The sequence below is a fragment of the Polypterus senegalus genome, chromosome 1, assembly GCF_016835505.1.
Source record: "Polypterus senegalus isolate Bchr_013 chromosome 1, ASM1683550v1, whole genome shotgun sequence".
In the NCBI taxonomy this organism is placed as follows: Eukaryota; Metazoa; Chordata; class Cladistia; order Polypteriformes; family Polypteridae; genus Polypterus; species Polypterus senegalus.
This window is the reverse complement of record NC_053154.1, coordinates 250,723,601-250,738,874: the sequence shown is the minus strand read 5'-3', so window position 1 is coordinate 250,738,874 and position 15,274 is coordinate 250,723,601. Positions and strand designations below refer to the sequence as shown.

At 38.2% G+C, this 15,274-nt stretch overlaps 1 protein-coding gene across 6 annotated transcripts in view; it reads right to left on the bottom strand.

The window, feature by feature from the left end:
• The window catches only part of pcdh15b (protocadherin-related 15b), a 760,133-nt gene that overhangs the window by 414,408 nt on the left and 330,451 nt on the right, over positions 1–15,274 (bottom strand). The gene's annotated exons all lie outside the window — the stretch shown is intronic.

Below are 15,274 nucleotides of genomic sequence, written 5' to 3'. Positions count from 1 at the left end.
ACTAAACAGCATGCACCTACTGCATGTATAACAAGGATTACACAACATTAGGAGAAAGCAACAGAAGTGTAGACCAAAAAATAGATAGTACTGAGATATTCACAGGTCAATGAGAATGCTTTGAAAAATGATTCTTTAAATGGTAATCCTGAGTTATTAGCATAAACGAATATTATTCTATATACTATACATTTATGAATAAGGTGTTAATACTTTTAACTTAAAAATCTAAGCATACAGTATATTAGCAAAAGAACTTTCTTACAATACATTAGAAGTAACATCAAAAGAATAATCTATTTACATGGTTCACTCGTGGTTACAGTTGTAAAGAAGGTTTATACTCTAAACAAGTCAGCAGTTCATCACAAGATGATGTCCTCTCTTTGGAATCTGGCTACAGTTCCAAAGTTCCAACCATGGGTGAACAATTAAAACTCTCGAAAAAAACTATTCATTCAAAAAAAAAAAAGGTATTTATTGGAATCTGTCAGCAATTCCAAGTAGAGACCAAGTCCATTCAAAAAACAAAACAAAAATTGCAAATGAGGCATTTTGTAGTTTTGTACTTTAAGACAACACACTAACTCACCTCAGGCATGTATGGGATTAATAACTGATAATAAAATAACTGATTCTGTGAGGTAGTATCACTAAAGACAGTGCCATCTTGCTACTGGTCTTGTAAGACAGTGGTGCAGCGGTTACTGTAGCTGCCTTTCAGCTCCAGGAAACTGGAATTAAATCCCTGCCTAGTCACTGACTGCTTGCACGTTCTATCTTAATCCACAGGTGTGTACATACGTATGCCAATGATGACCCTATGACCTCTCTGGTTTATGTCAGGTTAACCTCTGATATCCTGTGACTGAACCAGATTACAGTGGTGCAGAAAATTAATGGCAAAAAAATATTAGGCATGAAATTAATTTATTAAATTGACTTAAAATACATATTGAATAACATATCTTTAGTTCATTCATCTAATTGCAATCAAAGCAGTTTAATCCAGATTAGGGCCTCTAGGTTATGAGCCTATCCCTGTAGTATTGGGTAAAAGGCAGGAGTCAAACTGGATAAGTACAATTAATTTTAAAGCTTAAGAATTTTGTTTACACTGAAAGTGCATAGTTATTTCTCAAACAATCAAGAAACCTAAATCTTTTTAGTGTCTTCTTTATGGAGCAAAGTTAGAATGCAAAGTTGTGCAAATAAATGTGAAAAAAATATGGAAAATTAAAATTTATATTATTTTTATTCCAAATAGTACCTCATGTGGCAAGTGCAGAAGGATGACAGTTAAGTCACTGCCTGGAGCACCTTTCTCTGACACTATGAGTGTCATTACCTAATACTGGTATAACAGAAAAGAATATTTTGCAGTTGTAAATGTGAAAAAACAGGAGCAGGAAAGATAGTACAAAATTCACAGATTGATTTAAAGCAACAGGCTTTCCATATTTTGTATTCTGAGCTCTGGTTACCTTTTTTTGCAGGTCACTTATACAAATCTGCAACTGATTCACTATACTCATGTCATCTTATCTGCAGAGTTATGCATGTTTAAATTAAAGACAGCATATATTTCAAATTATAAACATTAAATAGAAGCATTTTCATGGTTCACAATGATTTTTTCACCTTATTAAGTAAGGCATGTCATATATTGGCAGGTTTCCAGCTTTTGATTGATATAATTACATTTGGCTTCTACACTTTAAATAGCATAACTCACACAAAAGTATAATTTTATTCCTGAAGAAGCCTAAGTCAGGATCATCAGGTTAGCCAATATTTCATATGTTTATGAAATATTCCTCAAGAACAAAAATGTTAATTTTTAGCTTTATGCATGCTGTATCCCCTTTGCAAGTTTTGACTAGGATTTTTAAATGTTTCACTGGTTTTATCTCTCTATATATATATAAAATCCAATGTCTGTCTGTCTGTCCACTTTTCACAGGAGAACTACTTAACTAATTTAGATTAGGTTTTTTTCCATAATTTGCTTGAACATTCCGGTTGATTTTGCAACTTCTGTCATTACACAAAATATCACACTGTAGTTTGCTTGTGGTATGGATTTATTTGCTCTAAACCAAGACAGAGGCTACAAGCTGAGGGGAGGGGGAAGCTTGACGCCAGGAGTGGGGAGCCGGGCAGGGCCCTCCTCACTCACACGCCAGCATCCGATTAAATTGGTCTACCTCTGGCTACGTTTTGGAGCGTGCCTTGCTTCCACTTAGCTAGTTATACTTGTTTGTTTATTGATTTTTAAAGAATGTCCTGTTTCACTACTATGTGGGCCGAGCCATGGGAGACAGCTAGTTTTTAATAAAATTGGAAAACACGCTGGTTTTGTTAAGGTCACTCAAAATCAATGTGCCATCAGGTTGGTTGTTCATTATTATCTTATTTTGATTAGTATATTGTATATAGAAATACATTATGCATTTAAATGTAGTTAAATTGCTTAGAAATGTCAAAGGATATAATGAAACAATGAACATAGTTATTGTAACAAGACATAAAGAAATAAATTAGGTGTATGTTTGGTTTTCAGCACAGTGAAAGAGAAACTAGCATGTCAAAATCTGTTGTACAAAAACTCCCATATAAGAATTGATAAATAGATGAAAACAACATAAAGGCTTTACCTTTGTCAACATGAGTAAATATCATTCACTGTGTGAAAAAAATATAAAAACACAATGAAAAAAATATTTATGCTAAAAAAATATTAATCTTCAACTAGATATCTAGAAAACCAAAAACTATTGGCACATATTCATACAAACAGGGCATTCATTGGTAAAGTGAACATTATAGTTCTGAGAGATTTCTATCATATTACCACCAGTGTGGAGGGGTGTCTAGCTGACAAGGAATAGCCAGGGGCTGCAGTAGTACAAGATTAGCACAGGATGGGGTAAATGACTATTTCCTTTGAAATTAGCATGGACTTATACTTTTCATAAAGTTCAAGGATTAGCTAGAAAAACGGCAGTGGTATCATTAATTTGCACATTTGTTCCACAACAAGCATGCATTACTTTGAGTGGAAACGATTAAATATCTTGTTATTGAAGTCTTCATTGTAAAAAATATGAATTGGAAAGGAAATTTTGCTCAAACTCTGCTCTGCCTGCTTTGTCCTGTGCAACTGTCACTACCAATTATTTTTAAGATTATTCTTCTAAGAAGATAAACCAGGAGATGAAAAATAACAGAGCTTGGTTGATGTGATGAAATCCACATTTTGGCATCCTCAGTATCACCTTATAAATATTGGGATATTTGCACATGCATCTCATCTTCACTTATTTATTTATTATTTACTAGCCGTACTACCTGTCTAAGTTGGGTTGAAATCTGAGTAATCAACATATATTCCTCAACATATTCAGCGTTAACATTTGTAGTGTGCCACCCACTGGAATGCCTTTTTTAATGCATTGCATTTTCCATTCCAACAAATTGCACATCATACACATTAGCACTGCTTTTACAAATCATTTACCAAATGACAAATAAGAGAGAGACAGCCACCACACACACACACACACACACAGACACTTGTCCTTTTATTAATGTGGATTAGGCTGGTGACATCACTTTGTGTTTGTGCTGCTGCCATTTTGAGGCTATCTTTGCATGGTCACCGGCACATTGACTGTGGGTATTAAACCCATTGCCAGCTACATGACACATGTGTTATCATTATTCAACAGTTTAACACAGTGGAAGACATGCTGTAGAATTGTTCCTCACATCTTCTAAAATGTTTTCTAGAGCTAGTTAGGGGCAAATGAAACAAGTTAGAAAAAGTTAAACAAAACATTACAAAATAATGAAACCTTTGAATAGCATTTTTTTGTTTTAATGCATGATGTAAACTATCTTCCTTCTTCTGATCTTTACTAGTTTACTGACTATGATTCAGTCTCCCATCTGCTTTTTTCCTTCATCATACTCCAAATTATTTATAGAAGATCAAAAAATAGTTTTTCTTGACAAAATAAATACTCCCTATTAGGAACATTTATGATGATACTCTAAAGGGTTATATTTTTGTTGTGGACAAAAGGTAGCTGATTGTTCGAGACTAGGACAGACATAATCCTTCAGTTTGAATTAGGGAAGGCAGGAACAAGTATTTAATGTGTACTTTTAAATTTTACAATGAGTTCTTTGGTACTGTACTTAAATAGACTAACGCCATGTTTATACTTGACACTCAGAAAGCTTACACACACACTTCATAGCTGAAAAGTGTTCCCAGCGTGTGCGAGTTGCAGTACCAGTACAGTGGCATGTGTGTTCAAGTATTGGTATGTGACTTTACCATTGTTGCTTACTCATCAAAATCTCTGTAGTGACAGACATGCATGTGAGAAGAGCTGGTCCCAAATCACAAGCTCTTTGAATGTGGATGTGGAAATGTGCAAGCCAAAATGGAAGCAAATTTGAGACATACATTTATGTAAAGTGGAAAAAGTCCTAGAAAAGAAGTGGGCAATCAGCTGTGGCAAGATAATATAGTGTGATGGCACGTAGCACTGCAGCTCCAACAGGATCAATGTGCGTGCTTCGATATTTGATGAAAGGTTCGATGTGGTGAAGCAAATCATCAGTCTTAAATGCTGACATAGGAAAGTGTTTGTGGTGCTTTACTTCATCCATTTTTCACATAGGCAATATAAGTGTTGCATATTCCCCATTGTAATGATGCAATACATTTAACAGTAGCCATCTTTTTTGCACCTTCTCAACAGCATCACTCAACTTACAACACACCAGAACCGGACGTTGTTTTCTCATCATGATGATGTCTTGCACAGCCACCTGGAGAAATCCCCCAGATTTACATAAAGTATGCATGCAAGAATGGACAGTACACTGTTTGCACAGCGTGTAGCATTAAGAATATCCTGGCCCTTAGGGTCTGAAGAAAGTTTTATCACTGAAGGCCTTCTCCAAAACTTTGATATTCTTAAGGAACCTTAACAGTTTTAACTTTGCATTTATTCAGTGGATGGGAAACTGTGATAATAACAAAAAGGATGCCTAAACAAAGACAGCTCAATATTTATTTGTTTTTAAAGACACTAGAGCAAAAATTCATTTTAGATTTCATGTCTGCAAAAATATTTCTCCAGTATAAATCAGGCAACTAAGGGATTAGTTAAATGGGGATTAACCATTACTTTTCATATTTACTGTATGTCAGGTTAACCTTTCTGCATTGCAATATTTTTAGATATTCTGCTCCAAAAGTATGAATTATTTTCTGATGGTTTTATTACAGAAAAATCTCTGCTTTTACAACCATATCATGCTTACAGCTGTGTTATTGATATACTGCCAGGTGCACTTTAACCCAAAGGAATAATTTAAGCTTCTCCTTTGTCCGGAATCCATGTTCTGGACTAATGAGTCAGAACCAAAATTATCCTGACAAGTTTACTGCAATAATTACATTGTCCAAAGATTCTGATTTTCTACAAGAAATTAAGAAATCCTAGGGAGATTATCCTATACCTGAGCAAGCTCCAGCAGGTCTAGAAAATGTCAGTCAGAGAGAAAGAAAATCAAGCTTGAAAACTGAGTTAAAAAATATCCAAGTCAAAACATACATGATTCAAAACCATAGTTCAGTCCTAATAATAGCTTGTGTTTCTTTTCTCCTAACTACTTTTTAACAACTCTTAACACTCTTTTTGAATGTTTCTTTAATCCACCAAGGAATATCTGAAAGTTGGACATTGACATTTTTTACGGAGGAGACTGATGATGGAGGAGATGTCACATTTCCTTCTCACAAAACTGGAAAAGGGCATCATTAGTATAAACTATCTATCAAACTCCAAGATATAACACAATAATATGGAATATTTGAATAAAAAACAATTGAACATTCATAAAAGAGGTGATATAGAAAACAACAAAAGGAAGAAAACATTCTTGACAATGTATTAAAATCTGATAGTATTTATGTACTATATCTACTACAACCACTTACTATCATATCATAAAGCTAAAACATGTATAAGAAATAGAAAACTAAAGTATATTTTGATTTTTTTATAAAGTATAGATCAATCAATAATGCAGCTACTTTGCAAGCCTATGACATTAGACATGATTCCCTGTCTGTGCATGCGGAGTTAGCACAGTCTCATCAGTTTTATATGATTTTCCTCCAGCTTCTCCAGTTTTCCCTCATTGAGGGTTTATTTGCTTCTATAAACTGGCAATAGTTCAATTGATTATCAGTTTGTAGTCAAATGAATGAGGTCATGTTATCTGAGGAGTCTACATATTATGCGTCTTTTCAGACTATGCCCATCAGATCTAAACATGTTTTGTCATTTTTGCAAGAAGTCAGCCATAAGCAAGTAGAGCTCAAATCCTTATTATGACGCATTACTAACTGATAATGTATATTGCAGAAGAATTCAGATGAGTGACTTTAGCACCAGCAACAACATGAGCCATAATCAGAAGCAAGTAATGTCTAGGGGCAAAGAAACAGTTTAAACTCATATAAAATATGTTCCACAAAGACAAGAGTGTGTACCACAAAAAGGCAGTGGTTCAAACAAACCTTAAAAGGCCCTAGATAAAACAGTGCTAACAAATGCACAAAGGGCCAATCAAAATAACATAAATACATACGATAAAATGATGGGGACCATTATAATGAGTTTTCTCTCTGAAATATTCAGAAAATGCTCGTCATAACATGAACTGATAATTAACACTGTCAAGTCACGAAACAATAAAGGAAAACCTAATACCAGGTAGCTTATGGAGGCTTTGGTCACCAGCTGGCGGCAAGGAAAAGAAGGACAAGAGGCAGAGCCAAGGGATAAACCTGACAGTTCTTTCTGTGTTTTATTTGGGAACTTAGAATTCCTCTCAAGACATTCTGATAGGGAAAACTAACCTGCCATGAATGCGGGAGCTTGTTTACTTGCATTATAGAACTGACTGATAACTCCTTTGGTCTACACATTTTGGCTTCACCTTATTGAGGGAAGATTTAATTCATGATTGAATTCATCTATGCTGAAACAACATTAAATATTAAAATCTAAGTAATCAAGTAAAATGTTAAACTTATAACCTCATTTGTCATATCTTCATCTAATCATACCTTTATTATCCCTTTTTTCCTCCACTCCAACTGTTATATCAGGGTTACTTTGCCTCATGACTTGTTGATGAGTTTTACTGAGAAACCTTAATGTTTGTAAAAACATTCAAGCATTTACACATTAAAACTTTACGTATTATTCTGATTCTTATGTATATATGCCTTTAATCTATTTGACTAGCTAACCACTTCTTCGAGTATTTACAGTGCCACCTATTGTACATGTACAGCATATATCCCAACCATCTAATCATTTCCAGAAGCTTTAAATAACTGCTGAAACCTAACTACATCTGGCTCAGTCAGGAACTTAACTTGGAGGTGGTCAGATTGTGAAAACACTCAAGCACAAATCAACACTGACCCATTCACAGCTAATTTAGTCTAAAAAGTAAACTGCACATTTTACAATGAGCAAGGAAACCAGAGAATTAGGAAAAAAGCCACAGGAAAAGGAGGAGAACACAGACAGTGCTCACAGTAGGATTTAGGTTCAATCTACTGGTATTTGAGGCAGAAAAAACATACTGTATGATATTTAAAAATATCATTACAATGTCTTTATATATGGAACATTATAAACATAGATATAAGTTCAAATGTTTTTAACAGTTAAAGCACAGACAGTTAAGTGACTTGTTCAGAGTCACACAGTCAGGCATGATGAACCTTACAATCTATAGGCCATTCCCTTATCCTCTATAGCACACTGTGTGTGTCTATAGATGTATATATCATATAGCAATTTTACTTCTTATTTCAGCCATTTCTTCATAGATTTTTTCATTCAAATGTAGGCGTTTTCCAGTGCTTTTCATTTAATTTTCCTCCTTTCAATTGTTCTTGCCACTTGAAAAGTTCTCTCACCTTTCTCTTTCTCATAGTTCTACAGATTTGATTGGTAAGTGCCTCGCCCACTAAATAATAAACTAAATATCGCCTCTTCAGTACTCATGTGAGTGGGAGAAATCTTTTTCAGATTTCAGCCTTTTTCCCTCAGTTATGTGTGTATCCACCTGCCACATTATAATACATCTATGGTTTAAATCTTGTTCTTTGGGAAGATATGGAAGGTCAAAGAGAGAAAAAAATTGTGCGGAGCAATATAATGGTCTTGTTTGATCTGTCTGCAACAGATTATTCAAATCCCCTTGATTTATAATATTTCGTTTGGCTTAGGTATCTCTTTAAGAGTGGACCCACTATGGGAGGTACAATATTCCATTGATTTCTTGACTGTTCAATCAGCTGAACATCATTGTTCTTAATGAACAGTATGAAGATCAAAGTGGGGGGCTGCATTATATGGATTTAATGAGGCTGAAAAACTCATGTAAGAGATTAAAGGTTTTCTGCTGAATAGTAAAGTCAGCATGGTACAATGGTATTCAGAACCCACCAACTGGCAGGTGTCCCATTAAAGTCCTCTGCTTTCCTCTGATATAGCATACGTGTGCAGGTTAGAATGTTTGACAGGTCAAATTTGATTTATTATGTAAAATGTGTATGTGTGCGACTGTATCTTACAATGACATGGCATCACATATAGGTTCTCTATTACTTGTAAGCCTTCAGTAGAATATGAGACTGTTCTACTGACAAACCCGTGAAATTTGGGTGCTCTCAGAAGCAGCTGCTTAATGGCTTGAGTAGGAGAAAAATGCTGCACAGGAACAACCTCTGAGATGCTGTATGTAGTATAGTGTAGAGTAGAACAGAGTGGCGTGTTTCCCAATGTCCTGGTTAAATTGTCCACCCTGGCCTGGTCATTCTGTCCTCCAATTCATCCCTGTCTCTAACTGGCTAACTATCTCTTTCATTCCTTCACTACTTAATACCTAATGTGTTCTGGCTTCCACTGTTCTGATGAATACTACACATTGGTAGTGGATGAAGTGGTTCCCCACTGTCTATGTAAAGTGCTCTTTGTAGATCAACAAAGTACTATGTAAATGTAACTAACAATTATAATTATTATACAGTATATTATAATTAATTAGTGCTCCTAATTATGATGTCAGGAGAGTGCTCAGACAGACCCCATTCTGTGCACAGCACCACCAGACAAGTGCATACCACCCACCAACAGTGTATATCCTTTAGTGATGCTAAAATGTGTCTATGGAATTACCAGTAACGAACGTGTAACATTTGGGTTTCAAAAATTCATTCATTGGAAGGTCCTTAAAGCTCTGAATAAGAATGAAACTTGGAGGCTTCTGCATACTCAGAGTTTCCTCTAAGCTACTGCAAGCAGAGTGTTTCCAGATGATGTCTGATGAGTGCACAGTTAACCCAGATTGCCAGACAGCTACAAAGAAGATATGAACCATATATTATATACTAGCAAAATACCCGCGTTTCGCAGTGGGGAAGTAGTGTGTTAAAGAAGTTATGAAAAAAAGATAACATTTTAAAAATAACGTAACGTGATTATCAAAGTACAGGTAATTGTCGTACACTTATTTTAGTATTGAGAATGATGTTAATATTGAGTTGATATTGAGTATGATTGTAAATGTGTATGAGAAATACACATTTTTAGGATGTAAGGATCTCTTTGTAAACAACACTTGCAGTTCTGCCCTCAGGCTGTAAAATGTCTGCTGAGCTTACTCGAGCATGCAATGTACAGTTGGCCATGTGAGAAGCAATCTTGTGTCAAGTCAATGCCGACCTTTTTTAGAGTCTGGCCCTGTGACTCATTTATTGTCATAGCGAAGCAGACCCTTACTGGAAATTGGAGGTGTTTGAACTGGAATGGGAGGTCAGAGGGTATGACAGGGATGCGAGGAAAAAATACAGTCTTCTCTGAGCCTGTTTCAGTGAAGACAGTTGCCTCAATGAGGTTCCTGTTCAGGGATTCGATCTAAAGCCTGGTGCCATTACAAAGTTTTGGTGGTTGTAAGTTTCGTAGTAAAGCGGTAGAGTAAACGAAAAGGCAAGAGTCACCAGCAAGCAGACGTGAAGCAAGGTGAACAATAACAGGCTTGCAGTTGTGGAGTAAAGAAGAAGGGAGCAGTGAGCATGAAGAGTTGAGGACAGTAAGGAAGCGAGTGAGGAAGCACATGAGCATGGGATGTCGTTAATGTATATAGGCAGGAAGCTAACCACGTGGTAGGTGTGTGGACAGCGGCCGTGTGGAAAAAGGGAGGGGGACCGGGGGTGGCCCTTGTGTGTGAAATAAATCCTCTTTTAATGGAAATAAGGAATGAAACCGCCAAAAGGAGAGCTTAGTTCATAAACTTCCTTATGGTGTAATGGTGAGAACCGCCAAAAAGAAGACGATATTTTTACAAAAATTCATTACGGGGCACAACACGAAATGAAACATACTTAACGTTTGTAAGTACAGTGTAAAGGATGAGCATGGGAAAATTGGAAGTTGCAGAAAAAGTAAGGAGGGGCTTCCCCTATCTATATATACAGTTTAGGGGGTACACCCGTTTTCCCCCCCTTGGGTGTTGTAATAGGACATGAAACATACCTAACTTTTATAAGTACACTGCAAGGAATGAGCACACAAAATTTCAGCTTCCCACATATATGGAAAGTGGGAGAATTAGTGATGAGTCAGTGAGGGCTTTGCTTTTTATATGTGTAGATAGCAAAATACCTGCGCTTCGCAGGAGAAGTAGTGTGTTAAAGAAGTTATGAAAAAGAAAAGGAAACATTTTAAAAATAACATAACCAGCGGTAAAGCAAGGAAGACTCCGTAATAAGGACGGCTGGGTGCACGTAGAAGGGGTGCCTGCTAACCTAAAAGGGATATTCGGAGCTGACGGCTTTACTTGTCTGTTGTGGAGCGGGCGTTGGCCATGGATGGACGCTAACGCTGAGTCACCCAAGTGAGATGGACTTCATTCTTCAATAAAGGAACTGTCGCCGATCCGGTGAGACCGCTTCTTTACATGTAAATGAAGTAAATGTGTCCGCGGTGCACATCAGGATTGGTCGCTGGATTCCCTGCAGACTTCCCAGGCCGTGTGATTATAACCTTTTAAAAGAAAGTTCAGATAAAGGACTGGGGAACGTGTGGGGATTGTGTGAGTCTGGGTGTCTAATTTATATGTGTATATAGTTGTAATATAGGTTAAGTACATGTGAATATATTTTCGCCGTTTATAAATAAGAGATTGTAATATAGGCTTAAGCACATGTGAATATATTTGCGCCGTTTATAAATAAGAGATTCTTTCCATTTGTTTACCTTGCTTTCTTTCTTTCCTGCTCTTTTGCATTCTTTCATTTTAGGCAGCGTCTGTATGAAGTTGTGGATTTGCCTGAGAGTATAATAAAGGAACTGCCGAGCCGGTGAGAGCACTTCTTGACGTATAGATTAAGTAAACGTGTCCGCGACGCATATCAGGATTGGTCGCTGGATTCACTGCAGACTTCCCAGGCTGTGTGATTATAAACTTTTAAAAGAAAGTTCAGATAAAGGACTGGGGAACATGTGGGGATTGTGTGTGTCTGGGTGTCTAATTTATATGTGTATATAGTTGTAATATAGGTTAAGTACATGTGAATATATTTGAGCCATTTATAAATAAGATATTCTTTCCGTTTCTTTACCTTGCTTTCTTTCTTTCCTGCTTTCTTGCATTGTTTCATTTTTCGGCAGCGTCTCTATGAAGTTGTGGATTTGCCTGTGAGTATTTAGTGACAGTGTGTCTATTAACTTGTGGATTTTTCTGCGAGTATTTAGCAATAGCGTGACAAAGTTGTTTCCGTCTAGCTACATCAGAAAATGTACCACAACGTCTGACACGCCTCCTTTTTACTGTTTCCTCACAGCTTGGAGTGCTGCAGACAGATGGCCTTATATGGGCAGGCAGTCAACTACATGGGAGGCGTGGTGATGGGGGATGCAACTCCGCCTCACACGGCGACCGAGCTGCAGGCTATGGCCGTATATATGTGCGTAAGTAGGATTCAGTTATGACCGTTACGCGTAGAATTTCGAAATGAAACCTGGTTAACTTTTGTAAGTAACCTATAAGGAATGAGCCTGTCAAATTTCAGCCTTCTACCTACACAGGAAGTTGGAGAATTAGTGATGAGTGAGTGAGTGAGTGAGTGAGTCAGTCAGTCAGTGAGGGCTTTGCCTTTTATTAGTATATATATACAGAATATATATGCAATTTGATACTATCCGTATGTATGGTGTTCGCGTCAATACCTCGACTCAATACAAGTTAGAACCATGCAATGGGACTCTGCCTCTGTAGTTAGAACATAATGTGGTAAATGTGGATGCAGTATTGCATGATTGGCTAAGAATGTTCGAATGCTTCAGTGACGCCGCTGGACGGCCTAGTATAGTAAGTCGGTGTTGGTTTGAGCAGATAACAGTAAGTTTCGTTGGTTTTTGGAACGTTGGTTTGGTGGGGCGTACTTTCCAGGACTAACATCATCGACTGACTTAAACCCTTCGACAGCTCCGGAACCGTAAGTAATTTAGAACATATCACCATTTGCTTGGTACGTCGAAATCTATCTTTGGGCATTTCGGTTTTGGCATCCGTCCTTCTGACATCTATTGGCAAACTGAGTAATAACGGCTGGGTATTAACAACAGTCACTGTTTAAATTTCAGCCGACCTCAGATCTAAAATGCTCACGGCAACATAATTATTACTCAGACTCTAATTAGAGTCATAAAATATGATTTGTTTTGAAAATTTGTTTGTTGGAAAAAATCAAATGAGGTGCACCGAAGAGCTGAGTTCATGTCTCGGAGACCCATTTAAACAGGAAGCTCTCCATTACATCGGCCGGAAATGTCTATTTTAAGCACAAATCAGTGCCATGATAACAAAATCATTTCAAGGACTTAAAAAAACAAATAATTCTTTGCAGAGAAAATATGGATTTCACAAACATAGAGTTTGTAGCCCGATTCGATCGGGCTCCCAGTCGTTAGTATATACAGTATATATTGATATATAATACACTAACGTGGTTGTTCGTTTGTCTGTCCAGGATTTTAAATCACCTGTAGCTCACAAACCGTTTCAACTATCCATCCATCCATTATCCAACCCGCTATATCCCAACTACAGGGTCACAGGGGGTCTGCTGGAGCCATTCCCAGCCAGCACAGGCAGGAAACAAACCCTGGGCAGGGCGCCAGTCCACTGCAGGGCACACACACACACACACACACACACCAAGCACACATTAGGGACAATTTAGGATCGCCAATGCACCAAACCTGCATGTCTTTGGACTGTGGGAGTAAACCAGAGCACCCAGAGGAAACCCACACAGACACAGGGAGTGCATGCAAACTCGATGCAGGGAGGACCCGGGAAACAAACCCAGGTTTCTTTACTGTGAGGCAGCAGCGCTAACACTGGAGAGTCACGTGTGCTTTGTGGCTGACGTGTGCTTTGCAAACGCTAGAGTCTGTTGAGAGTTGTTGGTTTGTTCTGTGGTGTGAGATTTACATTAAAAAAATACATTTTGCTCTTAAAAACTTGGGTTTTGGTTGCCTCTAAGGAACCGTGTGGGAATTTTAAAGCTTTTTCCCTTTAGAAGGGTTTTTTTTTTGCTTTTTTCACCCGCACAAGAGCAAAAGTAGCTGGGTGTTTGGAAGTGAGCTTGGAAAAGTTATTTGTACTTGTACTTGTTCTTTTTCTTGTTATCTGTATTTGAATTAGCATCGAGGCGGCAGGGTAGAAAGCAGCAGTAACTGATATCGGCATTTGTAAATAAATAACCGCGTCGTCGTAACAGCGATTCCTTAGTTTAAAGGAAAAGAAAAAAAGGCCGCGGCTGACTTCAAAGCAGTAAAAGGTGGAAACTCAGTAGTGCGCAGGTAAGCGGCCTGCGTTAAGACACCGATCAGGCACAAGGAGCAGTAGGAGCAAATAAGGTAGTAAAGTTTTATTTATTTGTTTATTTTAGATTAAACAGTCCTTAGCGGTCCAGAGGCAGAACAGTTAAGTGGGCGACAGCGTATTGGTTCATTAATACGGGGGAATACAAACAGTGCGAGTGAAGAGCTTATAAGTAAGAAGAGCGCAAAGTTAGAAGAGACAGAGAAAAGTAAAGTTAACCTCATAGAAAGGCAAACAGCAGGCAGCTGAGAGGGAGAACAGTACAGGAGCTTAAGGGGAAAAGGTGTAAAATATCTGTAGCAGATCTTAGTGTTACCATTTAAGTTAAGGAGCAGCTGAAAGAAGAAGAAATTTAATTTTAAGAAAAAAAAAATATATATAGTTAAGGCAGCTTAGTAATCCCAAATCAAATTTTAATAATGAGGCCAGTGCAATGCAAGTCCTGTTGGATGTTGGACTTTTAGATGATGGTTTGGAAGAGCCAGTTGTCTATGAGGGCTACATCTGCAAGAGATGCCAGCTGATCCAGCACCTCGAGCTCAGGGTCGCTGAACTGGAGGAGGAGTTGGCTGACCTGCGTTGTAATAGAGAATTGGCGGACTTGGCCCAGGTGTCCTTTAGAGATAGTGTGCACCCCTAAGGTGGCGGGAGGAGATTCCAGACCAGACAGGTAGGAATAGGTGGGTCACGGTCGCAAGGCGTAAGGTAAAGGGTGCACACTGTCCGGGGGCATCAACCCCAGAATTAGAAGTGTCTAACCGTTATCATGTCCTGGCGGAGCTGGACGGTGACTCTGATAATTCTGAGGTGGTAGGCAGGGTTGAGGAGCCCCAACGGGCCACCTCAAAACCAGTTCCCAAAAAGAGAGAGGTAGTGATAGTTGGGGACTCAATCATTAGGGGGATTGAAGCGCAGGTGTGCTCCAGAGAGAGAGAGTCTCGACGGTGTGTTGCCTTCCGGGAGCACAGGTGGGAGACCTCCTGGAAGGGTGGATAGGCTCTTGGCCAGAGCGGGGGTGGATCCAGTTGTCATTGTCCACGTTGGAACAAATGACATACATAAGGGTAGTCTGTCAGTTCTGCGATCCAAATTCAAAGAGTTAGGTACCAAGCTGAGGAGCAGAACTGACAAGGTAGTCTTCTCCGAAGTTCTGCCTGTGCCACGCGCCAGTCCAGGTAAGATTGAGGAGATTAGAAGGCTTAACGTGGCTCAAATCTTGGTGCAGGGTAGAAGGGTATAGGTTTATGGGGCATTGGGACTCCTTTTGGAA